This window comes from Strigops habroptila, chromosome 2 (genome assembly GCF_004027225.2).
Source record: "Strigops habroptila isolate Jane chromosome 2, bStrHab1.2.pri, whole genome shotgun sequence".
NCBI classification, from domain to species: Eukaryota; Metazoa; Chordata; class Aves; order Psittaciformes; family Psittacidae; genus Strigops; species Strigops habroptila.
In genome coordinates this window covers 44,953,954-44,980,745 of record NC_044278.2, presented here as the reverse complement: position 1 = coordinate 44,980,745, position 26,792 = coordinate 44,953,954, and the positions used below count along the sequence as shown (strand labels likewise).

Here is a 26,792-nt window from a genome sequence, read left to right as displayed (position 1 = left end):
CAACAGATAGTGTGTATGCACCCATCTGTCAGTTCTCCACACCAGCATTTGTAGTGTGGGTGCTTCTATAGAATTTGTGATTCCAGTTTAAAGCTGGATTGCTATGTTAATAATCACACCTGGCAGCATTAATTTTTCTACTGCATAGTATTGTCTTGGGATCAAAGTGTTTCCACAAGATCAATAGGGCAAACCAAATGATACTGCCAGCTGTTTTACATGCTTCACAAAGGGAAAGAGTAACAGCCCACCAGTATGCTTATTAGCACAGGCAACACACAAAGTTCATGCAGATCCTCTCTATATAGTTATCTTATCCACCTAACTTTAGTACAAAGCTTATATGGGAGTTCAGAAGTGCCATGTGCCTCAATGTGTGTTGAGATTCAGATGGAGGTGGAGCAACCTGACAGGCAAATGGTGACTATCCTGATCTACGTGAATATGTTTTTCTGCATAAACACTGTGAAAACAGTATATGGGGTCAGTCCCATAAAGGATTATGACCATGAGTCACTTGACTAAGGTCACTCACGTACATAGTTTGGGCTTCTTCATTTTCATTCTTGATGTAGTTCGCCACCTGCATGTCAGCACCCCCCGCCACCAGAGCAAGTTTCCTCCTGGCATTGTACCAAGACACAAACTATTGAACTGGTAAATTCCAGAGAAGCCACATGGATAAAGCAGCCATGCTGAGTCATACCTGTACAGCTTTAGAAACTAATGCACAGAAAAAATTCCTCTGTCAGAAACACAGAGAAGTGTTTGAAGCCATGCTATCTCAATTTCGAAGACATGGAGGAAGAGGAGAGACAAGAAGACGTAATGCTTACCCACTTGCGTAACAGCACTGACAACAGCAGGCCTGGAAGAGCATCAGTCTGGAATGTGAATGGGGCAATCAGCTGCCATTGACAGAGGGATTTTTGATTGATTTTAAATTAAGGTCAATGTCCTCAGGCCACAGCTAGATTTGATTATTTCTGTCATGTTTTAAAAGGGTGAGAGAAACTTGTTTGCAACCAGTGACTCTCTCTCTTTGGTGACCCAATGCATAATGATGGTTTATCCAGTGGGCTTTGACACTTCCAACTTCCACGATGGGCTGTGCTACAGTACTGCCACTCTCCCACTGAAACAAGCAGACATCTCCAAGAACTGAATTTTGTATTACAGGTTTACACTATTAAGAGCTTACAACATCAGCATCAATATCATCCTCTCCATTCCTTCCCAAGAGCGCAAAACAGGCTCATGATTTCACACCTGTACACATTGCATTCCATGCATGATGTTACGCAGCCCACACATGCCTTAATGAATACATTTGACAACATCCTTTCCAGTTCTTGACCGAAAGGTGGTAATGTAATCCAAGCACTCATGACGGATAACAGTCCTGAAACATTAACCCCTCCATTCTTCCAAACCAGAACCTTTTTCCACTCTGCTGTTTAACGCCAGTTTTGCTATTGCACATTTGATTGACTGCCTCCTCCTCATATCCTGACCACTCTCCCAAGCAGCCCACTTGGTTGACAGCATTCCCAGCTGCCTCTCTGGTTGCTTACAAGAGTCCTTCACCTTACCATCCTGATACCTTCCAGAAAGCCACTCATCCCTTTTAGTACTCAATTTTATGCAATACAGGCATTAGGAAAGATGTGGGCAGCAAAAAATTAACCCAGATGTGACATTAAATCTGAGAGAAGTAATCACCGCTGTCACATAAATGGTGGCTAACAATGGAGGGGAGAACACATGACTAGAGCAAGCCCAGCCGTGAACCATTTGTGGTGGAGGGACCTTTCTGAGCCAGCTGTGATTTGCCTGCCCTCTGTGGATTTCTCTTCTGTAACTTCATCCATTTTCCCCTCAAAAGGACACAAGTACCCACTGTCAGATGGCAATGGGCTGCACAGTTGTGTTTGCACAGAGAATCACCTTCTTATGGTTAGGTGAAGTGGCTGCCTGCTACCTTAATTTAATGGCCAGCAGTCACTGCTCGCTCCCTCCATGTACTCGAGAGCTACGGAAACCCTGCCACATCCTCCTTCAGATGCTCCTTGCCAGGCTGCACGTACCTAACTGGAAAGCCATTTCAAACCATGGATCATCACTGCTAGCCTCCTCCAAACTTTGTCCAGCTCCACCATACTCTTTTCGAGATGGTAAGACCAGAGCTCCAGCAGTATTTGGGGTGCAGGTGCACCACGGTTTTATAGACCAGTACATAATCCATTTTCGCCTCCACTGCTCTCCAAAAAAATCCTGACATTTGACTCAATCTCTTGGCCACACTGAGCACGGAACTGACATTTACCAAGCTGGGCTTGTCCCTGGGCTCTCAACCTGAGGAAAGCGATGGCCAAAATCTTTCTGTACTGATGGGCAAGAAAGAAATAACTGACTGCAACTGCACAGCTGTGCTGTTTGGGGAAAAAGGAAAGAAACAAACCCCCAAACTTGGCATAACAGCAGTGGATGTTAAATCCCAAGATGCTACAAAATTCACTCTCAGGCAGCTTGACCTAAATTCCTATGGGCAGCGAGAAAGCCACATATTTGGAGCTTTTGAAAGAAAACTAGACAAATGCCCATAAATTATCCTATGGGGGACATTCCTACTCTCTTTTGGAAGATGGATTAGGCAGATGACCTACTATTTTTTTTTTCCCCTTCTTTCACTAATTCCTACGATGCCATGAGTGTGTGTGCTTTACCCTTTCTTAAATCATAATCTGTTTGATCCAGCACCAGTCGAAAGTTTTGAAAAGCCCATTAAACCGCAAGAGGAAATCTCGAGCGGTTTGCTAATATCAACAGAAATCCAGATGGAATTACAATCATCTTTTATGTACATTTGAGGGCATGTTATGTAACACTAGCCACGGATTTAGTTTAATGCACTGCACCTTCCAATAAGCTGCGGGCGACACTAATAGAGATTTGAAACCTATGGAAAACTCTGTTGCCCTCCACAAAACCATTTCAAAGCACGGAGTCTGCCATCAAAAGGGCTTGGGAACTTCAGTCAGATGGGAAAATGGGGACAAGGGAGACTGAAGGTGGAAACGATGGAGGGAAATTTCAAAAGAGGGTAGATGGGGAGGGGAAGTAAAGAAAAATCAGAAAATTAGAAACGTGGTCAATCTGAGATAGAGTCAGAGGAGACAAGGTCAAAACTTCGAGGGAGCAGGGAGGAAAACATCACCGAGATGAATTAACAGTGACGACGGTGCCTGCTGCAGCATCCTCCCGGGAGTCGGGGTTGTTCTCGCAAAGCCTGGTACAGCTACGCGGGACCCTCTGTGGTCCCTACCCACGCGTGTATGTACCTGTGAGTGCGTACCCCGGCTGCGTGCAGGCGCGGGAAGAGGGATCGGAGCGGGGGGGGAAGCGCCGGCGGGGGGGCGGAGCGCACGGCGGCGGGAGTGGCCTGGGGCGGGATAGCTCCGCCCCCCGGCCCTGGCCCCGCCCCGCCCGGCTCCGCCCGGCGCAGGGGGGAGCGGGACGCGGTACCGGGCAGGGCAGGGCGGCGCGTCCCCGGCGGCGGCGGGGCTTGACAGAGGCGGGCGGCGGCTGCGGCCCCATGGAGCCCAGCTAGGGGCTGCGGCACCCTCCACCGGAGGTAGGTGCCACGGAGCGGCTGCGCACCGACAGCCCCGGGAGGGCGGCGCGGTGACAGGTTGGCCGGGGCGGCGGCGTTTTGCGGGAATTTCCCCCCTCCCCCTCTTTGCCACCCGCGGTCGGGCTCTGCGGTACCGTGAGCAGGGCGGCGGCGGTTCCGCGGTCCCCGCTTCGGCCCGTGACTATTGTTTCTGGTGACGCCGAGCGGGCGCAGCGAGAGCCCGGCGGCGGCTTTGTGCGGGTTGTCCCGGCGGTGGGGCTGCGGCGGTGGGGGGGGGGCGCGGACCGTGGAGGACGGGGCGAGACCGTGGGCAAAGACACCCCCATCCCCTTCCTCCTCCTCCTCTTCTTCTTCCCTGCGCAACTTCTCCGGAATCACGCCGGTGGGTGCGCGGGGAGAAGCGGCGGGTGCCGCGGCCGGGCATCGCCCCCCACGGCTCGTGGGTCCTGCCCCACGGGAGACAAAAACGCGGCCGGTCACCGCGGCTTTAAGCGCCCGGGTCCGCGCTCTGGAAAGAGGAGATTAAAAACGCAGGGTGGGTTTCAAGATGGGCGATAATGAGGGGATTTGGGATCCTTCTCTTAGCCGGTCTGAAGCGAGGAGGAGGATGAGGATGAAGGTTTACCCTTTCGAAGTTGGGCCAGGAATTCCTCCCGCTGTAGCCCGGCTTCTCGGCGAGGGCTGCCAGGAGGATGAGCTGTCACCTGCGTTCTCCGTAATGGCTTTTCCTGAAGGAGGCTGTCGTGGGGCGCCGGCATCGCCTCGCCGGGCTCGGTGCGTGCGTGGCGGCTGGTGCCTCGGTGCGGTACGAGCTCCGCAAGTTCTGCATCCCCCCGGGAGGTGCTGCAGGGCAGCTACTCCCCTTCCCTCCTCTTTTTTCCCCGTCTTAAAATTGGCTTTAGTCGCCGTTGTTGACGTTAGTGTTCTCACATACCGTTCTCCATCAGAAATCTTTTTAAAGAAATAATGCTTTAAATGCAAGATTCAAGAAGATATATGTATATACATAGTCTAATGGGGATGTACTGTTAAAGAGAAAAGAGTATCTGGTTGCCCATTAATTCTTCAGGTATTTTCCATTTAAACTTGATGAGGAAGTATTCTTATTTTTTTTTCTAAGTAACCTTTCATGCCATTTATCACTAGCAAATTGGCTTAACCTTTAAAGTAAAGCTTTCCTCATGAATACGCTACTGATTGGAGTTTTGGGCAGAAAATCAGCACACTTCCATTTTTTTTACATGTAAATTTGGAAGAGCCTTTCCTTCCTTTTCACGACCCGATGAGTGGCCCTGGTTAATTGGATGTAACTCCAGTAACTAGTGCAGGGGGCTGCCGACAGCCCACACGTTTGCCTGTGCAGCTCTGCCAGAGCAGCCTGTTCCATTAATGCCCCCTCACTATTTTGTCCTTGGTGTCTCTGATGAATTCTATAGAATTTCTCTGATAAGCTCCAGTGGGACTCTCAGAGAGACACTGAAATTTCTTTCACCTTGAGAAATGATTGAAATCAAATTTGGAAAGGGGATAACCGCTTGAATTAACTGGGGAGCGATGCTGAGTTTCCATGTATATGTTAAATTCTGGAGGCGCTCCAGTAGCCAGCGCTATCCTTGTCAGACCAGGAATTACCCCAGTGATGGGTTTTGCAGGGACGTGATCACTTCCTACCACAACTGGAAGCGATAAGCTTTTGCAAGGCATGTGGATCGCATTGCAAGCGCGGGCTGGAGGATGGAGCTAGTCATGTAGCGGGCATGATGTGCGCAATGAGCAGGTCGCGCTGAACATGCTACAACTTCAGGAAGCTGGCGTTTGCTTTGCAGAGCCTGCAGCGGTGTGAATTACAGGGAAAAAACGCATTTGCATGTAACAAAGGCAGCTGGCTCATCTCCTGCGTGAAGAACTCATTTTTATTTTTTTTATTTTAGAAAATCTGGCTCCCATTTCTGCCTCTGCTACAAATTGCCAGTGTAGCTTTGGGCAAATCATTTCATGTTTCCCTGCCTCTCCTCATCATTGCCTGTGACCCACCAAGGGCTTACCTATACCAGCCTGTCTGGTCAGACTCTAACTCAAATGCTTTGCCTTCCCCAGCTGCCTCGTGCACAGCAGTCTGAAGCCATAGGTGTTATCTAGCTTCTCTGAGGGGGTACGGTTTGACATTCAAATGCTGCTGCTGAAGCCAATCCTACCGACGTAGCAGCCTCACAGCGATTCATCAATCTCTAATCCTATCCCTCTTCTAATCCAGTCATTCTCTGCTGCTAATCAAATCGCCCGGCACCGCTTGAGCGGCGTTCGGCTGCGTGCTCGCCCTCGTGTCAGCTAGCCTACGTCAAGGCAGGGAAGCGGTGGCAGTGAAGATGGGCTGAGTATCACCAGCTCTTCAGGACAGAGACCGTCTGTCACTTGAGGTTTGTAAGATCTGTGGCACGAGAGGGGCCTGGTGTGATTTCGAAATACAAATTGTGGCTAGAGGGTAAATTGCAACAACATCACAGAAAAATGGCCAGAAAATGGCACCTCGGGCGTTCCTGCGCAGCCAGCTGTGTGCACGTTGGGAGGGAACGGAGGTGGAAGGGTGCAGCTCCCTCGGCGTAACAACGGCATTCTTATTTTAGCATGGAAGACAGCCAAAGATAAGGAGTGGTTGTCATCCGGCTGGTTGGAGGATTTAAAAAGAAAAGAAAAAGCTGCGGGGAAATAGAAAGGGAAATAAAAAAACCCAAGCAGATAACCTTGCAAATGATGGACTAGCCACATAAAGCTGGCAGTACAAGATTTCTCCCATAAAATCCAGAATGATCCTAATTAAGCCCAGACCCTGTTCCATGACACACGGCTTATTTATTTCAGATGTTTCTAGGTCCTAAAGATGGGGCCAAATGTGAAGAGTTTGATGTGGCAGATAGTTTAACCCCAATTACTTCTACATAAATCACGTGATTGTTACAGGAGCTGAGTACATCTGATGGGTGCCCCAGAACAACTGATAAATAAATATATATATATTTTAAAAATAAAAATTTCCCCTGAATAATCTCTAGTGCTGCAGGTGAGGATATGGGGAGAGGGGTGGCCATACCCTCAGTGGGCAGGATGACAGGGATGCAGGAGCTGTTCCAGTGTAGCCTGTCCGCTGGTCTGTATGCACAGGCAGCTGAAATGGTGGCTTTGTAGAGCAGGCAGCCAAAGAAAGAAAGCAAAATGGGAGCTGACAAATATTCCTGTTATGAAACTGGGATGGATGGATGGTTTATGAGGGCACTTGTGCCTTTTTTATATTATTATTTTATTTTATTTTGAGCGGAAGGAGTCAGTTGGCAATGTGTGGTGTTAGCCACGAATGGCTTTGTTTTGAGATCTGGCTGTGCTGGGTCATGCCTCCAGAAGTGGCATCTACAGAATAACAATACAGTAAAACACTTTCAGCATTTCTTGGGTTTCATAGGCGGTCTTCAGGAAGAAAAAGTGTTCCTGATTTTTTGCTTAAAGCTCTAAGCCTCAATTCTCCCAGCAAACTCTTATATTTCAAAGAGAAGGTGCAGTACAAAAGGTCCTAGGCTGCTGGGGATCATTATTAACCTGTCTTGGTTCTCCTCAGGAATTTCCATTCCTGGGTTTGCAGTATTGCCCATCCCTCTCAGGGCACCAGGCAACTCTGTAAACAGGCCACTTTGGAGGGGCTGCTCTGCTGGCTGATTTAGTGGTGCTCGTTAGTTCTGGCTTTCCCTTTTCTTTTTTTCCCTAAACAGATCTGTCCATGCCTTCCTCTAACGTGCAGAACAGCACTGCAATGTGGATGGGGTGAGTTATAGGGTCACATCTGTGGGATTTTGCCAGTTCTGTAGGTGGCCAGATGTTCTGGGGGACTCTGTGGCAGCTGCCACTCCACACTCAAGTGCTGTCCTTGGGAGCGAGTGACTGGACCCGTCTCAGCTGGACCTGTTTCCAGTACCCTTTAGTTTCTGCTAGTTAATAGAATCATGGAATGGTTTGGCTTAGAAGGGACCTTAAAGATCATCTGGTTCCAACCCCTCTGCTATGAGCACGGATATCTTCAGCTAGACCAGGTTTCTCAAAGCTCCGTCCAACCTGGCCTTGAACACTGCCACGGATGGGGCAGCCACAGCTTCTCTGGGCAACCTGTTTCGGTGTCTCACCATCCTCACAGTGAAGAACTTCTTCCAAATGTCTAATCTAAATCTACTCTTTTTCAGTTTAAAATCATTTCCCCTTGTCCTATCCATACGTGCCCTGTAAAAAGTCCCTCTCCAGATTTCTTGTAGGACCCTTTAGGTACTGGAAGGCCTCTGAGGACATGCGCCCCTCTGAACATCCCAGGCTGTAGCTCCAAATTCAGTTGGTCAGGCTAATTTTGAAGACCAGTCACTCCTTCAGTGTCTACATGTGCTTCAACTTGTAGAAATAAAATTAGTTCTCTGCTTGTCTTGTGGCATGGAAGCAAAGAGGTGGGAGAAGTGCACTGGCCACCAGGAGGGCCAAGGGGACAATGGCTCTCACCTGCCCTGGCAGACAGCATGCTCCTTGCGGCAAAGCCAGGTTATTTGGAGGAGTGCAGGTCTTGTACTCCAGCAAGAAATAATTCATTAATGGCCAGAGAATAATCACTTTACTCTGAAAAGCCTCTCCAGCTGCATTGCACCAACTGTTCTTTTTCAGCTTCTGAATCCTTAATGACAGTAGCAGCTAATTTCTCTTTCTGTGTTTTTCTAGCTGCAATGTCCTATTTTCTCTGAGTTTATTGGGAAAATAATAGAAGTCATTACAAAGCTACTTGTCACCTTTCAGAGAAGAAAACTTCTCCCTGGTTGAACGGCCAAGTTAGTTACTTGGTGACTGACTCAGACAATAGCGACTTTTTGTAGCTCATCAGTTATTCATCTATGCTTAGTGAATAAACTAATTAGCTAGAGGAGTGTTATTTAACTTGTAGTCCATGGATATCCAAAGTTGGTGAATAAACCAGTCACAAGCAGTATAACAACAGCATATGTATATTCTGTTGCATGTAAGCAAAACCCCCATAATACAGGGTCAGAAGTGGCAGAGTCAGAAATGTGTATTTATTGTGTTTGATTTTCTTTAATCTGATTGTCTTTGAAAGTTTATATGACAATATTGCACAAAATGGTCCTTGCTTAAAAAAAAAATTACCAGGTGGTCCTTATATGTTTATATGGTAATTAGGTTAAAGGTACTGAGGGGCATTGAACTAGATGATGCAGAAGGGCAAATGTGAAGTATTTTTGTGTCTGTATGATATGCATCTTTCTGGTTGTTGGTGATGGATTGCTGGCCATAGAGCTGGATCCACACAAGGCCACTGCAAAGCAAACAGGCAGGGCAACATGTTGGGTTTTAATCAGGATTTTCCCAAACAAGCAGTCAGGCATCACTGTCTGAATAAATGATGCCTTCATCTCTGGCCTTGGTGACAGGCTGGAGATCAGGAGGCAGCTCTTGGCCAGGAGGTCTGCCCCACAGAAAGGCAGGGGAAGAGGGCTGCTCGTGTGTGGCTACGCCTTGCCCTCCAGGCTGTGGGATGCTGTGTGGATGCCAGAAGGAAATAGAAACGTGTAGAGATATGTTATTGTACTCCCCACTCAAAAAAAAAAAAAAAACCCACTTCCTCCATTGTTACTTCCCAGAGAAGAAAATGAGAAGGATGGTTTCTTGTTTGGAAGAATCTGGCCCGTGTTATTGTGTTGGGTAGCTGTCTTTGGGGTTCTCGGAGACAGTTATTGCAGGTCCCAAGCCCATTGGACCCACTATGTAGGAAAGATTGTTGACCTTGGGGGAGAGTTTTCCACAAGCCTCATGGAAGAGCAGCTGAATCACAGAACCATAGAATGGTTGGGGTTGGAGGGGACCTTAAAGATCACCTAGTTCAGACACCCTTGCCAGACCAGTGGAAGATCAGTGGAAGCATGGGTCTGCAGCCCTGGAGGGTGTCCAGCTGACAGCAAAGGGTCCCTTTGGCACAGGATGCTCTCCACTGGAGGCAGCATGTAGTGTGTAGATATAAGTAAATATATATACATGCAGGCAGATACACACATGTACTTGGAGAGGCATATCTTAAAAGAAGGAATACATGGAAGAGCCTTGCTGTTGTAGCCATGATGTGCTGTTAAATCATCTCTGGTCTCTAAAGGGGTGGATGGAGTTACCTTTTGCCATTTCACTACAGGAGGACATATATGTGGTTAGGGTGGATTCACAAGGCTTCCGTGATGGAAGAAACTGGGCTCTGCATTACAGCTCTTCTGCACTGTGTGTGCAGGATATGTGAAAGGGTGTCGTTCTCTCATGGGATTGGTGGTGCCAAGCTCAGTATCTCACGTCTGCCCCCATGCTTAGTTGTACTTAAGCGGGTGTTCAGCTTGTGGAAGACTGCTTGGCTATGCTCCAGTTTTGCTGGAACCAAAGCAATGTTGGTAGGTGGAAGAAAGCAGTTGGAAGGAGTTATACCTCTCACTCACTGAGGGGATGCATCTGCCTTTGGTTTGGGTTTGCCATTTAGGTGCTTAAGTGATTTTTTTTGGGATGCTTGGGTAGCAGCTGTGTTTAGCCATGAAACCAGCACTTGTCTTTCAGGATACATTTTGGCTGTCACCATAGCTTTCTGTCTTCTAAAGGGGGTTATTGAATTGATGGGGGTAGCCCTGGATGCCATCAGATGCTACAGAAAAGAAAGTGAAAGCAGCATATGGCTGTGTGTCATGGATCCCTGTGTTCGTAGCATGTAACCTCAGAGCTGTGCAGTGACCATGCTGAAGGGACAGCCTCCCACCTGAAACAGTTAAGTCAACAGGCAAGGTGGATGCCCTTGATCACGAATGGGCTCCAGACACCTTAGATTTGCTTTGGTTACCAGAGAGGCTGGTTAACACTCTTGCTTCCTATTTGCTTTCTGGTGGAACTGAAGAGCTCTTTGCTTTGAAGCATAAAGGCCCAAATATGTTGGGACCTGGTGCTTCTGAAACTGGTTTTCTTGAGAAAAGGTGCTGCTGCATTTCCAAGGAGCTGAGGTTCTCCAATTAGCAGCCTGTTATTTTTAAAAAGGAAGGAGGTGGTTTTATTAAAGTTTCCTGTTTTGAACCCTTTGGTTAAAGGGTATGAAGTGGTCAGAGGTGGGAGAGTTATCATTTAGGTCAGGGTTGTCTCTTTGTATTTTCATATTTGTATACGTAGTGCACATACATGAATTATTTTCATATTTATATTATAGATTCTGATTTGTGCAAAATTTTTTCCAGTTCTATTTAAGGCTGCTACTTTAAGGAAGTCTAAATAAGGTTTCCTGTCAGGAATGGTTTAGATATAGCTGGTTCTGCCTGGGGCAGAAGGATGGGTTAGGCAACTTCTCAAGGTCCTTTTCAGGACATTTTCTGTGGTTCCAGACAGTTACCCAACAAAACGAATTCATAGCAGGTTATGCTGGCCATGCTGATAGGGCTTTGCTGTAGCATTTAACATGGGTATTTGAAAGGGAAATAATAGTTAATTGTAGCATAGTTACTACTACTGCATTGGACAAATGTTTCTTAAAATTAAAGAGGAAAACAACCAATGTTACATTTTTAGACTAGCATAGTGATATGGCTATGATTAATTTTTCCAGGAGCTTTGTGTTTTTTATATCTGCTTAAGTGTATTAACATTTTAAAAGGTCAAAGGTAAGCTTTAAAATGGATGCCAAATTAAGATGGATGGGAGGAAAATGACATTTACTTCTTGTTACTGCACATTGTTTGAATTTGACCAAAGGCAAAAATGAAACAAAGAACAAGCCTCCCCCTCATACACACACATGCACGGTTGTGTGCATGCACCAACAGACACGTTCCCACCACCTGCCTTCACTGCACACCTGGTCCGGGAAAACCTTATTCATCTAGGCAAATCATCGTCCTAATGAAATCAGTAGTCCAGTGTCTTAATTTCCAGACAGCTGAAGTATCCCTTTGGAAAGTATCTCATTTAACTAGTGTGAGTGGACTCTGTAAATAAAAGTAGCTAAAATATTTATATTAGCAAAATACAGCTAATGAGAACCATAACCACGTTATCATTTCCTGCCCTTGCTGGGCTTGAGATGATGATTTCGTCAGGGAAGGGACTGTACCCTCATCCCTACTCATGCAGTTCCTGGCACATCGAGTCCCTGTGAAAACAGAAAATAAAATATGGTGGGAATGATGCCTTTGCTTCCAGTGGGAATGGTGGCCAGCCCCAGTTGAAAGCAAGGCTTCAGTGGAGCTGCCCTGTGAACACACCAGTGTATGACAGCTTGAGTATGGGAAAAGCAGCATAGCTTGAGATAAGGAGTGAATCTTATTTATGTCCATCAATTCCACTCTTGCCCTGAAATGATGATGGGAAGCTAGGCTGGTGATGCGCCCCGTGCCTCGGAAGTCATAGGCACCCTCTCCTTCAAGGGACCCTGCTTGTTTTTGTGGATGTAGTTTCATAAGGCAGACTTGCTCCCACCGCTTCCTGACACTTTCTAGTCCAAGGATTAAAAAAAAAAAAAAAAAAAAAAGAAAGAAGCAAAAACCCCGAAAAATTCTTCAAATCCTTCTTCCTGTGGGTGGCTGGTGGCTCATCAGTGAGGATTCAGGCTGCCTCCTGCATCAGCCTCTGGCCACCTCAACCTCATGCTGTGCTACAAATCACATCCTGGCCTCTTGTGGACCACAGGGGCTGTGTCACCCTGGGAAGAGCCACACCGTGCCAGGGGCTGTACTGACTTTAGGTCATTCTTGGGTTTTTAATAGATAATTGTAAATTGTTAGAGCTGTGGAAGACTCAAGGCGGTTGCTTCATCCAGACCTGGGTGCTCAGTGTTGAGGGTATGCGGTTTCCCAGGTCTGTGGGTAGCTTCAGCCTCCTCCTTGAGGTGTGTGTCCACCTGCCTCCCACCTGAAACCCAACTGGCATGTTCCTTGAAGCACTGAAAAAGGAAGATTTTTCAGTGCCGAGAGCTGAACCCTTTCTCGTGGAGACAGAGGCAGCCCTGCCTCTGAGAGGGGCATGCATCTTGTGGTGACCAGGGTATGTGTCACATTTCCCCTGAGTCTTCCCCAACCCATTTCTTCTGCAGCCTAATCGCTGTGGATTTAGTCCTTTTATTCTTGTTGGATTTTTAATTTTTTCACTAACTTACTTGAGATCAGAATGGCCTCTTCCCAAAACTAGGCATCAGATACCAACCTCATTAAGGTGGCATGGATATATAAGTGGGGTGAAGTGTTGGCCCAGTATCAGTGAGGTTACTTAGATATGTAAGCTGTGGCTGGGCCACCGGTAATGGAGAGAAGATAATGCTGCTGTTCCCGTAGGCATCCTTTGGCAGCCCCCACCACAGTGGAGAGTGGGAAGATGCCGCTTGGGCTCCCTGAGCTGGGGGGCAGCCCAGGGCAGAGCACTGGGCAGTGAGGAACCTGAGGGCTGGTGGTGGCTTCCTCAAGGGAGAAAGCTGCATTGCTCAACCCTGCCCCAGCTGAAGGCCTGAGATGTGTCTGAGGTTAGGATAAGGGGTGGACAAATCCTTTCCTCCCTTGTCCAACAAGCAGTAAGCTGTTCTAATCATCCCTTTCTGGGTACTGAAAATGTTGGTCTGACAAAAAAAAAAAGGGGGGGGGGGGGAATGTCAAATGCTCAAACGCTTTGTTCCAGTGAGAAAATGTATTTTTCATTTCAAACTGAATGGATTCTTTCAAGGCTTTGCTGCCCTCTGAGTGGAACAAACAAAACAGTTTTATGTTTTCATTTTACATAAAAAAGAAAATATAGTTCTTAAAATGCTCAACCCAAACATTTCTTTGTGATTTTTTTATTCTCCCCAGCCTGGCCACCATAGCAAACAATTTCATTATTTGCATAGCTCTAATTGCAGTGATTAAACAAACACAGCAAATGTCGACCCTTCACAGAGCCTCATCACAGCCCCACAGCCAACTTGGTCTGTATTTTGTCAGCAGAGAGGGAGATAGGAGCGGCTTTGTGCTAGACAGAAAATAAATTATCGACTTTCTTTTTTTTTTTCCCTTCCAAACTGATACACCATCGGTTTAGAGCAAGAGTAATTTTACCCGTTCTCTTGCTAGCAGGCTGAGGGATATCACCATATTGTGAACCTGGTACAGTTTGAAAAGCATTTGGATTTTGAATGTCTTGTTCATGTGTTACTCTTAAGTGGCAGCCACGGTTGCTGTTATTAGAATAACGTGTAGAGTTGATATTCTGTTAGTGATACCCATACTAACATAAAGCAATGAGAAACAAACATCTACATCTTCATTTTTTTGTTGTGAAGATAGCAGGTACCTGAAGACAGGGTTAAGGGAAATTTTATCTGGCTGCAGTTCCATCAAATAGGAACAAACAATTTTTTGGTCATTTTTTAATGGCATTTATTTATAGCAGGTAGCACACAGGCGGCTGCTATTTCTCAGCGTGCTGGAAGAATGTTCTCCAGATGGTGCTTACTGTTTATGCTTTTATTCACTTCGCTTGAACACTGCAGCACTCTACACAAAACATGGAAAATTGGAAAATAAAAACAATTATGTTTTTACAAAGTGCCATGTGATTTGCTGAAATGTCTTAGCTGACTGATGAGCGATGCTTGGGGGCAGCATGGGGGATCATGCCTGTCACACAAACCTTGCGCTCCAGCCCCCAGATAGGTAACGGGCATCGCCCCAGCTCAAGAGGATTTCATCCTTCTCTCCCCAGAAGGTGAGCTTGAGCAGGGCTGCTCATCCTACCCTCATGTCTGTGCCCATTCTGCCCTCCTTTTCCCTCACAGGGGTTGGAGTGAATGTAGGAAAGGCGTTATAATGGCAGGTTTTTTGTTGGGTTTTCTGTGGCTGTGCAGCCCCAAGGTGGGAGAGACACGAGACAATGTATTTCATAAGCCTCACCTGTGCCATACTGTTGTTTAAGCTCCTAATCTCAGTGGTAAATAAGGCATTAAGACCTTTGGCTGGTCCAGCTGGAGGCAGTAACAAAAGTCAGGACTGGCATCCAAAAGAACCAGTGTGGTCCATGATTTCTGTTGGTTACAGTGGTGAAAATATATGTCCAAATGGTGGGCATGCTCTTGCAGGCTTTGTTATGTAGATTCTGTAGGAGTACTCAGACAAAACATTTTCAGGCTGGAAGCTTTAAATAGAAGACTTTGGAACCTAAAGATTTTTTTTTCAGTGAAAGCCCTTGGGAAAGTAACTTAATTCTTTCAATTTAATTAAAAAAAAAAACCCAAAAAACAAAAACAAAAGCAAAACCCAAACAAAAACAACAACAACAAAAAAAGAACCCAGAAACCAAACAGCCGCAAAAGGCAATCATCAAAATGGATATCAACAAGCAGAAAAAAGTTGTGTGTTGGGATTTTTTTAATGTATTTTTTTATACTTCTGACTTCTATTAAAAAAATAGAACAAGAAAACAACAGACCCACAGCACTTCTCCCCCCCCCCCCCCAATTTTCAATTTTTCAAATAGCAAAAACCGTATTGGGTTTAAACTTTCCAACAGGAGACAATCGTTACTTCTTTGTAAACAGGAGCCTCCCGATTCCTTCAGAATCTAGTTTGAAGCCAGTGATACTTTTAGTGATATTAAATTTTGAGAAATTAATGTGTAACAGTCATTCAAGTGTTTTGGGGGATTTCTTTGGTAAATGGGCAGTGCTGCACAGTGCTTCGATTTCTCTCCCTTGCCCGTTACCCAAGAGACAGCCCCTTCCCAAGCAGAATTCTTGCTACATCAGCTCCATGCTGTTTATCTTTCGTTGCTCCCTTGGCAGTTATTATTTCTTAATGTGTTAATTGTAGTTCCTGGACCCTTGCAAGTGAGCGTGTGTAATGTTCACGTTAATGATACCGACACATTCTCTAGTTCCTGGAATCGCAGAGAGAAAACCTTACGTACGGTCTGGGCACAGGGCATCCAGTAAGAGAAACCAATTCCAAGAATTCAAATAGCATAAAAAGAATAAAGTGGGTAACTGGGAAGAGTAGGCATTGGGTTGGAGTGTTGGGGTTTTTTTCTCTTATTTGGTTATGATTCCTTCTGTGTCTCTGGCCTGGTGTGATATATATATATATATTTAATTAAAACTTGAATTATGTCACTTGCTTTCCACCTTTTAACAGTATTTCACGGTAAATTTCATTCCTAATAGCAAGTAGTCAGGGGTAAGGAATGGCTTTGCTGAGTGATGGGACTGTTAATTATTAAAAAGGAACCTATGGATTTAAAACAAATTAGACCTCATTAAGCCTAGGTCTGTTTCCACACACACCAGCTGGCATGAAAAAGCCCATCTACACTTTTTTAGCTGACACATCCCTCGCAGAGATGCGCCTGGGAGGGCATAAGGGTGCATTCGCTCTTTTGGTTCATATCAGAGATCACCAGTCCCTGATCTCAATTCAAAACCTGTAGCTTTCCTGCACCTTTCCCATTTCTCTTCCATCTCTCCTGTCACCCTCAGTTACCACCCGTGATGGCACACAAGCCCGTATGCAGGCGGGAGTCCCACCTTACTCCTGGAGATAGCTGCTGGCCATCAGTGGCTGGAGTCCACCTCCCAGGTGGCTAGATGGCTAAGCCAGCTCCTGGACCATCTCGGTGCTAAGCCCAGCCAAACTGTTTGGCTGGGTTTAGCATCGGTTTAGCACAGGTTTAGCAAAAGAGGAAACACAGGAAAACTCATTTTTCTCTTCCTTGATTTTGGAGGGGCGGAGATCTTTGACTTCTAGCATGGGACTCTTGCCATGGCCAGGCTGACAAACTCTGTAGGATAGATGTACTCATTCTCATTTACAGAGGCAGAAGGTTTTTCTGTTTGTTTGGGTTTATTTTATTACCTGAACTTGGCTGTGACTTCTAAGTTGTTTGTACTTGAAGGCTTTCTGTGGAACTTCACAGAAAATCCAAAGGGATGAAGTGAACATTGGAGCCCTGTACACTCAAACCTATGTAACTGTGGCATGTTTTAAGCTGCTTTTCTGATATTTTTTGGAGGCAATGGGTGAGTGCATCCACAGAAGAATCCTAATAAGGAGAGTGAAAGGTGGTCTGTACTGAGCATTTTAATTGTACGTTCATAAGCATGCCATGTATGGGCTTTGCTGCCTTGCTGAGACCTCCCTTGGATCTTCTCTGGCATTACAGACAGTGACACACTCATATCAGGAGAAGAAAAGCCCATTTCTGCTGGCTAGAAATCAGCAATAACATTTTGACATCTGTGCAACAGTTTAAAATGAATTATTCAGCATATAGATCGTGCTATTTGAGCAGCCAGCACATCTCTGCCCGTTTACTACTATCAGTCCATGGTGGAGATATCATTGATGCCAGTGGGAACTGAGCACATGGACTGGGGGTAGGTTTTGGCCCATAGCCTGGAACAGCATTTGACAGCACCCCTGCAGAATATGATAGGAATAATCTGCTTTGCCACCAGCAAAAGACTGAAAGACAATGCCAGTCTGTTTCTTCTCTTAGAGCATTTTAAGTGAATGCAGAAAAATGACCTTAAGAATTAAAGAAATCATTAGTTGTTTGACTGTTTAAGTTCTGCTTTAAAGAGTGAAACTTGCATCTTGCATGTAATTTTGATTAAATCAATGTATTGCATATGACTCTCCAGAAGCCCTGAGCGTCTATTGCCTACTGGGAGTAGACCCAGAACACAAACTGGCAGCAGGTCCAGGCCAGTCTCCAGCTTCTGCCAAGTTAGAGGGTTGAAGTGAAGCAATCACTAATTCCTATCAGCAAAGAAAATTCATGAGATTCACGATGTAAGCACCATCTGATTTGGAAAAACAAGCCAAACTGCTGTTAGAACGTGCTTTGGGGAACTGCAGATGGGGAGCAGGGAGGAAACACAGATCAGCCAAACAGCAGCAAAAATGGGTCTGCTCATGACAGGCATTCAGGAGAGGAGGTGGATGTTTATCTTGTATTTAGCTTCCTAATTCAGCAAGGTCATCGGAATTAAAGCAGTGTATGCTCAGTGAGAGCCTAACATCTGTTATTTCACAGGACGCCAGTTCCCTGTAGCTGCATTTAAAATATAAAATGCAGAACGCAGTATGGAAATGTTTTGTGGTGTGGATTATTGTCCTTTCCTTACCTTCCTTTAAGAACTGTGTTATAGCTGTCCACTGGTGCTTATCTAGCAGGCAAAAATTTGGGAGCAGTCAGATAACACTGCAGTGTGCAGCCATGTCATCTGCCCATCATTATCCATGTTTTCCACATAGCTAACTAAAATTCCAGCCTGCCCCAATTTCTACCTGCTTTTCTGTTTATGTGTAACAAATAATACCCTACAGTGGAGGTAGCCCAGTGCTGTACTTAGAAAGGCAAGACATATTATTCGGGTAACTATAAAACAAATGGCTAGTATATATTCAAGTTTTTGTGCAGGAAAGCATATCTATTGAGAAAAGACACTTGAGCACATAATGAAATTTAAGCAAATCCTTATGTCCTACTGAAGTCAGTAGAATTTAAGCATATAGTTAAGTCTTACATGCAGTAAGGGCATATGCTCTGATTGTAACACTATAGCTGTAAGAGTTTTGAAGCCCTGTGTGTGTGCATAGCTTTATTTTCAGAGTCCCCAAGAGCTTTGCAATGATCAGAAAGATGTGAAATCGTGATAAATACCACGCAGCTCTGGATGCTCAGGTGCAGTGCTTCAGCAGGAGGTGGGACCTGGCTTCCTCAGCCGGTCCTTACCCAGAGCAGTTCTGCAGCTGATGCTGCTGCAGCTGGGTGCGACCTGGAGTCTGCATCCACAGTTAGCAACCTGGGTGTGGGTACGTGTGTGTGGTAGTTTTGTAGGGACTAAAGTCTGTTCAAGCTCTTTGTAGGGCTGGTGACGTCTGCTGTAGGTTCAGACATCGCCAAAGTGTCTGAACCTTCTTGCCATGTTTGATCCGCTCACTATCACTGCACTCCCCTTGGGCAGGAGGATATCGTCCCTCTTAGGAAAGAAAAGAGGCACAGAGAGATGTCAAACTCCATATTAATAGTTATTTTTATGTACGCATATACAGAGACATCTCGGGGGGACGGGGGACGGGGGGGAGGAGTGGTGTGGTGTGTGTTCGGACCTCTTGCCTGTGTAGTTTGGACCTTGAGGGCATTACAAACCTGGCTCAGAGCAGCTCGCTCCAGCACACATGGGAAGCTCATGAGTGGGGCCGTGAGCGTGCATCTCTCTGATCCCGGAGCAGAGGAATAGATCTTGCTAATGTAGGTGTGGGGTGGTGAAGGGAGGGTGTGCAGAAGCCCCAAAAACTAGGGAGCAGGGTAAATAGCCAAAGTAATATATGTGTGAGGGTGAAGAAGGCTACCTGGTTTTATTGCCACTTGATTGGAAGGATGTGTGTAGCCTGTGAGCATCCATTAATTAGTGATGCAGTTGCTCCGTGCTGATATCAATAAAACCTTAATAGTACATGATACCAGCCTGTGATTGCTTCCTTTTTTCCACATCCCCTTGTGAGGATGCTGTATATCATCGCAGCTGTGCACTGTGTGCAGTGTATACGTGTTGTGGCTGCTTACGTAAGAAAGGGACAGTAAAATCATTTAGCGGCTAGTTACCTCCCATGTGATTTTTTCCAAGCATCTGTAAAAGGATCTTTGATCCACAGCACTTTCTCACGTGCACAAAATAACCAAGGTTGTTATTCTTCCTTTTGCTGAGACATACTAATTCTTAAAATGGCTCCTGAGCAGGCATTCCTAGGTGCGTGTAGCAACTGCAGTCTGATGAGTTAGCAGCGGCAACAACAACAAAAAAGGCTCTCCTTCATTTCTTTTATACGCACATCATGCAGCTTTTCAAACAGTGCATCAAACACCGCTGGCTGGAAATTTCCAGGCCCACTTCCTGCCTGGTGCATGCTCATAAAGCAAGATTGTCTGTACAGTCCATAGCTGCAGTACTGCAGAAAGTCAATAAGAGCTGACCACCTCACCTCTATCAAAAGCAGTTGAGAAGCCCTGCCTTATCTGCGTTATTAAAACCACACTTGACTCCTGCAGAGAAACCTAGCTGGGAACCTTGAAGAGGAGGGGTAAAAAAGGAGGCTGAAATTGCAGTGAGTATTCTACAGCTAGGTCTTGCAGTAAAGTTAAAGGGTGCTTATTGTAAAATAAACCAAAACCAGCAGCTTCATTAAAACAAGGAAAATGTCTGCATTTAGCGCAATGAACTTCTGACTCTCCCACCTACAGTAAGGCCCAGAGAGAAGATGATTAGTTATTGCAGCAATGAGCAGATTTAAGTAGCTCCCTAATGCATTTCTGTGTGCATGTGTGTCTGTACTTTATCTTTGCAAGAAAAAGCATGATGTAGAAATAGATGCAAGAGGTAGAATTTATACTGCAAAATGTATTTTAGTATGTGTTTGAAATGTGTATTTTAGTATGAGGTTTTTTATTTCCCTTATATAAGAGTAATTGACTGTTTGCCAAGCTTTCAGTAGTATCCATGGGGAATCCCCACCCCCACCTTTCCCGTGCCCACCAGCTTTTTCTCACCTTAAAATGAAAAAAAGAAAGAACTTTAACAGAAAGATCATTGCTTTAGCTTAATATTCTAAGATTTCAGAGATTGAATTTTCTGATAGTAATGAAATGAACCCTGAGTTGTGCCATGAATTTGATTGCAGTTAATTTGATTTTTGAGATGCTCGACAAAGCTAGCCCATTAGCTTTGACCTCACATACTTTGGGTTTGTACAAAGTGGTATTTTTATATATATATGAGTAGGTAATATGAAAATATCTCTCCGGTAATTTGGATGTTTGTAACAATTACTGTAAATGAGTACTTGCTAACTATAGCACTGTTGGAAGTGGTATCCAGTGAGCTGCTGACCAGTAATCCCACTATGTTTATTGCTTTGGTGATACAGGGTTGGTTTTCTTTTTCACAAGGGAAAATGCAGCTGAACATCTCAGCCAGGAGACACACGCACACTCTGTCCTGCAGCTTTTTCCAGTTCTCATTGATCTTAATGAGATTAGTCATATGAATAGCAGTGACTCTTGTCAGAAAGGATTTTTTTGGCTCAAACTCACAATTTCTATTTATTTGATTTGCCTCTGCAGACTTCAGAGTGAAAGTGCTCTTCTTGGCAGCATTTGCCAAGAGGCAACAACTATGGGGTGGGGCATCCCCCAAAGGTGGTCCCAACATCTGGCATTTTCTCTTTACATGGTTTATTCTTGGCCAGCAGTGAATAAGATGGTGGAAAATGTCCTTTCATATATATATGTGTATGTAAATAATACCAGCTTCAGATAAGAAAGTATTTGGCAATGTCAGGAAAATAATGGCACAAGGCAACAGATAGCTGGGAATAGTGTTAAGGAGCTGGTTGTGCAGGGGAAAAACAGGAGGGGAATTCTGCAGCTGGGAGGAGATCGGTCACTATGGGAAGAAAAATACAGAGGATGAGGCTTCTAGAAGAGGGGAGAAACAAGAGCAGGAAGGGAGGAGATGAACAGCGGGGGCACACAAGTTGGGAGTGATACTGAAAGTTTTCCAGGCGATGGGCAAAGGTTGAGCTGCAAAGGAGATAACTGCCATGAGCTGCTCGTGGGAGGTCCTGCAAGCAGGGGAGTGCAAAATCTCAGCAGAAGTCGGAGGATATATTACTTGGTGATTTGTGGGAGGGAAAGTGCCCATAGATGGGAAGAGGGTTGGACACATGGCTGGAGACAAGGCATTTTGTCTGGATCTGTGCCACTGCAGTACACGCCAGGCACTTGTGGACCCAGAAGCCAGGCTGCCTCCTTCCAGCTCCGTCATCCCCCAGAAACCTGCCGTAGGGTTGTCTCCTGTCCCTCGTGCAGAGGGGCCTGGCGTAGCCCTGCTCCTTGCTTGGGTGCTTCTGCCTGTGTCCTGTGGAGGGCCCCTGGAGGTCACAGCTGGCTGTCTAAGGGAGCAAGATCAGGGCACACATTGGTCCCCCCGTCTGCCTGAAGCAGTCACACATCTAGCCTGGGGTAGAGCTGCGCACTTACACCGGGAGTGACTCAAGAGGTCCCCAGTTTGGGCAAGGTACCAGGGAGCTGCTGTCCTGGAGGATGCTCACATGCCTGCACTTCAGCTGCATCTTCTTGGGTCCTGCCAAGCCACAGTTTAGGTGTCTCCGTTGCTTACCACAGAGCAAGGAGAGGTTTTGTTTATTGCTAACTTACTATTTTATAGGGTTTGGATTGGGGTTTTTTTAATTCTTCTCTTTCCTTCATGCCACTTTTGGTGGCCCAGTCTGAAGGAGAGGTTCCCAGTTATTTTGGCAGCAATTAGGCAAAACCATTCAGCAGCAGCAGAAGTGAGGAAAATGTTCAAGAGAAAATCCTGACTACCTCACCAGAGAGCCCCATAGTGCAAATTTAGCACTGCAAATCAAGGGAGGGGACAGAAATTTTGTCTCTCTTTCCAGGCAGGCTGAAACATGGTGTCCTGGAAATACTCAGGCAACGGAGACCATTAAAGCACACTGCTGGCATGGGGGCTGCCCAGTGTTGCTGGCTGTTTTGTCCCACAGCAGGCAGTGCTTGCTCTTCCATGGTATTCTATATCCATAGGTTCCTTGCTGCCCGCCTGCACCCAGCACAGCGGAGACATAGGTCCCTGTGCTTCCCAGAGGGATGTGCCTTTCCTATGGCTGAGGCTGGGAGCAGCGTGAATCCTCACCAAAGAGGTGAGCTTCCATACTGCCACTAAGTTAGACTACTTCAGGGGGAGCGTGTCCGACAGTTCTCAGCCAATGCTAGCTAGAAAGGAAACAATTTTACACATCAGCAATTTTATATGATTAATAATATTATCCTGCCTTAATTGAAAAATGGGTTGGTGCCTCTAAGAAAAAATTAAGCTGCAGGAATTAGTATCTAACCTCTTTATGATGAATGTGTAATATTTACATGCTGCATATTACTGTCAGTGCTTTTAGAAATGATAGTGCCGTGTATTGTAATAAAAAACTGTCCTGTGTTGTTTGTAGTTGCGTGGCACCATTCTGTCTGGCTGACTTGGCTTTTAGAGCCTAAACGCTTGGGAAGAAGCAGCATGAGGATGCTGAAATCCTTTTAAAGGGAATTTATGAACAAACAGGAGGATGATGTGTAGGCTCTGAGCTCGGCTATCAGTTGTTATTGCTGAGAGATACTCACAGGGAGTCAATGCCAGACGGAGCATTAGCGATTGCCGGCCTCGGTGCCTTCGTGGGAAGTCGGTCATAAAGTCGTTGAGGGCTCCTGTTTGTGGGATTTTTAAACACCAGTGAATCATTTTACGTAATAAGGCAGTTGTCGTTGGGGTGAGTTTGTGCAAAGGTCCTTTGTGAACCACTTTCTTTACGCAAACAAAGCTCAAGAAGGAGAGAGGGACGATGCCGAAGGACAGGCAGATATGTTATGCCTGGCAGAGAGCCGGCAGCTCGGCTCTGCCGAGGTTTGCCAGGCAGCATGCGGGAACAGGGGGGGTCCCCTGCCTCGACTCATCTGCCTGTGACTGTGGGCAGTCCCAGAGGCAGGGCAAGTCGTGACTTCAAGGCATCATGCTCCTTCCACATGTCTGGCCCTGGGACTTTGTCTTGAGTGAAGCAGCTCAAGGAAACTTGGATTAAAGAAGATGACAAGGTCTGGCTCTCTGATATGGACAGCTGTGGACAAAACAAAGTCAATAAAATCCCTTTTGGCCATACTGCTATCCTGGCATCGTCCATCTCCTGCAGGCTTCTTGGAGGGCTGTGGCTTCAGCAGCAGGCTCAAAGTGAAACTATGTATGTATGAGGGTTGGGAACGTGACACATTGTGAATGCCTTATTCCCCCAACCTTAAGCTCTCATCAGCTTAATTATTACTCACCCAAACGTTTGAACATCATAAACAAATCTCCCTGGAAATGTGCAGTGAAAAATAGATGCCTATGGTGGGATCACTGGTGCCTTCCAGTGTCCCTAGCAGGCAGAGGTGCGAGGAGCCTCCTCCTCTTCTTCCTAGGAGAGTGGGAGGGTCCTGATGGGGAAAGAAATGCTCTGGCAGTGCTATCTTCCTCAGAGGGCAACGTGCCCACAGTTTGGGGCTGGGGAGGGAGGAGAAGGGTCTGGGAAAGGAGTCAGGAGCATCCCCAGATGAGGGGGACATGCTGGCTCTGCAGGGGCACATGGAGCACGCTGGGAGCAGCAGGGAGGAGGCTGGACTTCCTGGCACCTTCTTGTCTGCGGTCCCCAGGATCCTCCCTGAGCCAGTGGCCAGTGCACTGGGGGTGGTGGCAAGGGCTGCCGGTGTTTTCCTGCTGCAGTGCCGCATCCCTAATCTGTTGTCCCTGCCTGCGTAGGCTGCCTGTGGTGCATCCTCACACCCATTCGGTGGCGTCTCTAAATCTGTAGCCAAGGCCTTTTTAACTACCTCTTCCTTTGTATTTCAGCCAGGGTCCCTATTAAAAAAGACAATGAGGAAGTCTGCATTAAAATGCTTCCTTCCATCCCTCCGTCCTCTCCCCCCCCCCTCCCAGCCCCATCCTCCTCGTCCCTGGAGGAAACGCTCGTCTCTGCCAAGATCCTGCCTTGCAAAAGTAAACACTATGAAATTACAATAAAATGTTTTGATTTGCTGGGCCTGACATTCAGGAGCTGCACAACAGAGATTTATAAAAAGGCTCTTCTGTAAATAGCCAGTGTGAGAAAAAAATAATCTCTCATTTTGGGTGTGTTTCGGCTCCAAGTGCTGGGGCAGCATAGATGAGGAACAGCGGTTTTCTTCGCCAAACCTGAAGGTTCTTATGAGGTTTATACTGCAGCATCTGTCAGCAGCTTTCTGCCTCATATCTGCGGGTGACTGGCCTATTGCACAGTAATGTCAATATTTGGGACTCTGTCTGTGTGTGTGTGTATATGTGCTGTTGTTGCTTGATGCTTTTAGACCGGGTAGTGTACTGAAAGCCCCAAGAAGGAAATAGATGAGCTGAAACTTGTTTCCTCTGGGGCTTTTCCAAATAATTCAGGGGAAGGCAAACCTAAATGGAGGTGTAATCCCTGGGAGATGAGCTTCCTTGGGCTCTTGCCAGTTTAGCAGGCTGGGTAATCTGCACTGTCATCAAGATTTGTGGATTAGCTGTAGTGAAGCTAGTTGGCTTTGACATTTCATTAGGGAAGTTTTCTGTAGTTTTTCAACCCTGGTCTTGATGCTGTGAAATAGGGATGATGTAGCTTTGTTATCCTTATGCCTTCTAACATTTGTGCAAGTTGATGCTGGGACTGCAAACATCTCATATCTGTTGAGGATTTTTTAAATCATTGCTTGTTTAGGAAAGACTAACTGGGTCAAAGGCTAATTTTGGAAAGGATCTGCTTTCCCCAATGCTAACCAATAAATTTTCATCTGGATAACGTAAGTTACCAAACTGTTATCTCCTGATGAAGGGATAAAAGCAAACACTGTTTATCCTATAATCTGCAAATATTTTGAAAAGTGAACCAAAATATCGATAAAATGGCTTATCATCAAGGTCTTTTAAGAGCTCTAAAGGACACTTATTTAGAAATCAAAATGTCAAATTTAGAGGCAAGAACTGTGCAGATGAGGAGGGAGAATGTACGAGTGACAGTGTTGTAAATTGTCTCGGGAGTTCAAGGGACCGGGGAAGGACACTGTGTCCTAAAGTCACTCCTTCCCAGAGACGTCTCTGCTGATAAGAGCCAGTTGTTGTTCCTGGTGACAGTGATCGAGGGGGACAAGGCAAAGGATCACCCTGTGGGCTCTGTGGCGGCGTGCAGAAATGGGGATGTGGCCGGGTTTGTTTATCACGGCAAGACGTGCCCTCACTCTTCCGCCTGCTGGCGAGGATGGGTACGTGTCCTTGGAGCTTGTGTTGCTGTCTCGGTAACCCTCTACCAACCCTTTTCAGACGGCACCCCGGAGGCTTGCTGCCCCAAGGGCTTCCCTGCCAGCCTCCTGCCCTGTGGATGCTTTAGGTAGTACCTAAAGTAGTATCTCTGGTACCTACAATCTGCCTTAACATGCCATGCTACTTTGTACTTCTGTTGCAAAACTGTGAGTGAAAAGCAAGGTTTACATAAAAAGTGATTTATTGTGCTCTACTCCAACTGAAAAATATAAATAGAGTTAACATAAGTGTTGGACTGCATGTTTTAGGGCTTCAGTGATTTATCCATCAATTATGCCATTGTAAACTGAAGGTGAGGTTATGCCTTCGTAGTTCTGGAATAACAAATGATTGAGCTGAAGCTCTGCTGCGTACTTCTGCTTGAATTTATTTTAGTGAGAGAAAAAGCTACAATTAGCAGAGATGTCCTACGTGAAAGGCTGGGCACCTTGCAGCTGCATAGGTCTTGGTTTGGGACAAAGCAATTCCTGTAGCATGTATTGCTACAATCCAAAAGATGGAGAAATATTAAGAATTTAAGTGAGTGTGTTTGAGCACACACATAGGCAGACACACATGCTGTTCCTGTAGAAGGTAAATATCAATTTTGATTATCTGAATATTGATGTAGCAATTTAGAAATAGCTTTCCTAGAGAAGGTGTCTGCACTGTTCTGTTTACCAGCATAATGAAATCAGACAACCTTTCAATCCATAAATCACAGTCCAGTATTTGCCATTACAATTTCTATGGTTGTACTGAGCAAGCAACACTATCCAAAGAACTTTATTAAATCTAAGTAATAAAATTGAAAATCTGTATTGACTCTTCTTTGGCTCTTTCAGGTTCTTTTAGCCTGAGAATATATTTTGTTTATTTTGCAGACTCCACTTGATTTACTTTCGTTACTTTATTTCTCAGATTGGAGGCCATCTGTTAAATTGCAGTAACCTTTTGTTGTAAAGATCGGGATGTTCTCCTTGGTGTTTACTGGCTGCAGTGTAACACGCATTTTCTAGTCATCTTTGCTATTGTGCTGATTTGAGACTTTGAAGCACAAAGTGGGTTTAGGCAGGCCACAGGAATTTGCAGCTTCAAGGCAATGATAAGAAATTTCTCAGTGGCTTAGTAAATGGCAACATGCATTTAAAGTTGGGTTTCAGTCATCTCAAGATACATTATTGC

The 26,792-nt window shown here is 45.8% G+C and overlaps 1 protein-coding gene across 1 annotated transcript in view; it reads left to right on the top strand.

Moving 5' to 3' along the window:
- The first annotated feature begins 3,475 nt into the window (after nucleotides 1-3,475).
- The window catches only part of RAI2 (retinoic acid induced 2), a 44,870-nt gene continuing 21,553 nt past the window's right edge, over nucleotides 3,476-26,792 (top strand). The window contains exon 1 of the mRNA XM_030477248.1: nucleotides 3,476-3,634. The gene's annotated coding sequence lies outside the window, so the exon portion shown is untranslated. The remainder of the gene's footprint in view (nucleotides 3,635-26,792) is intronic.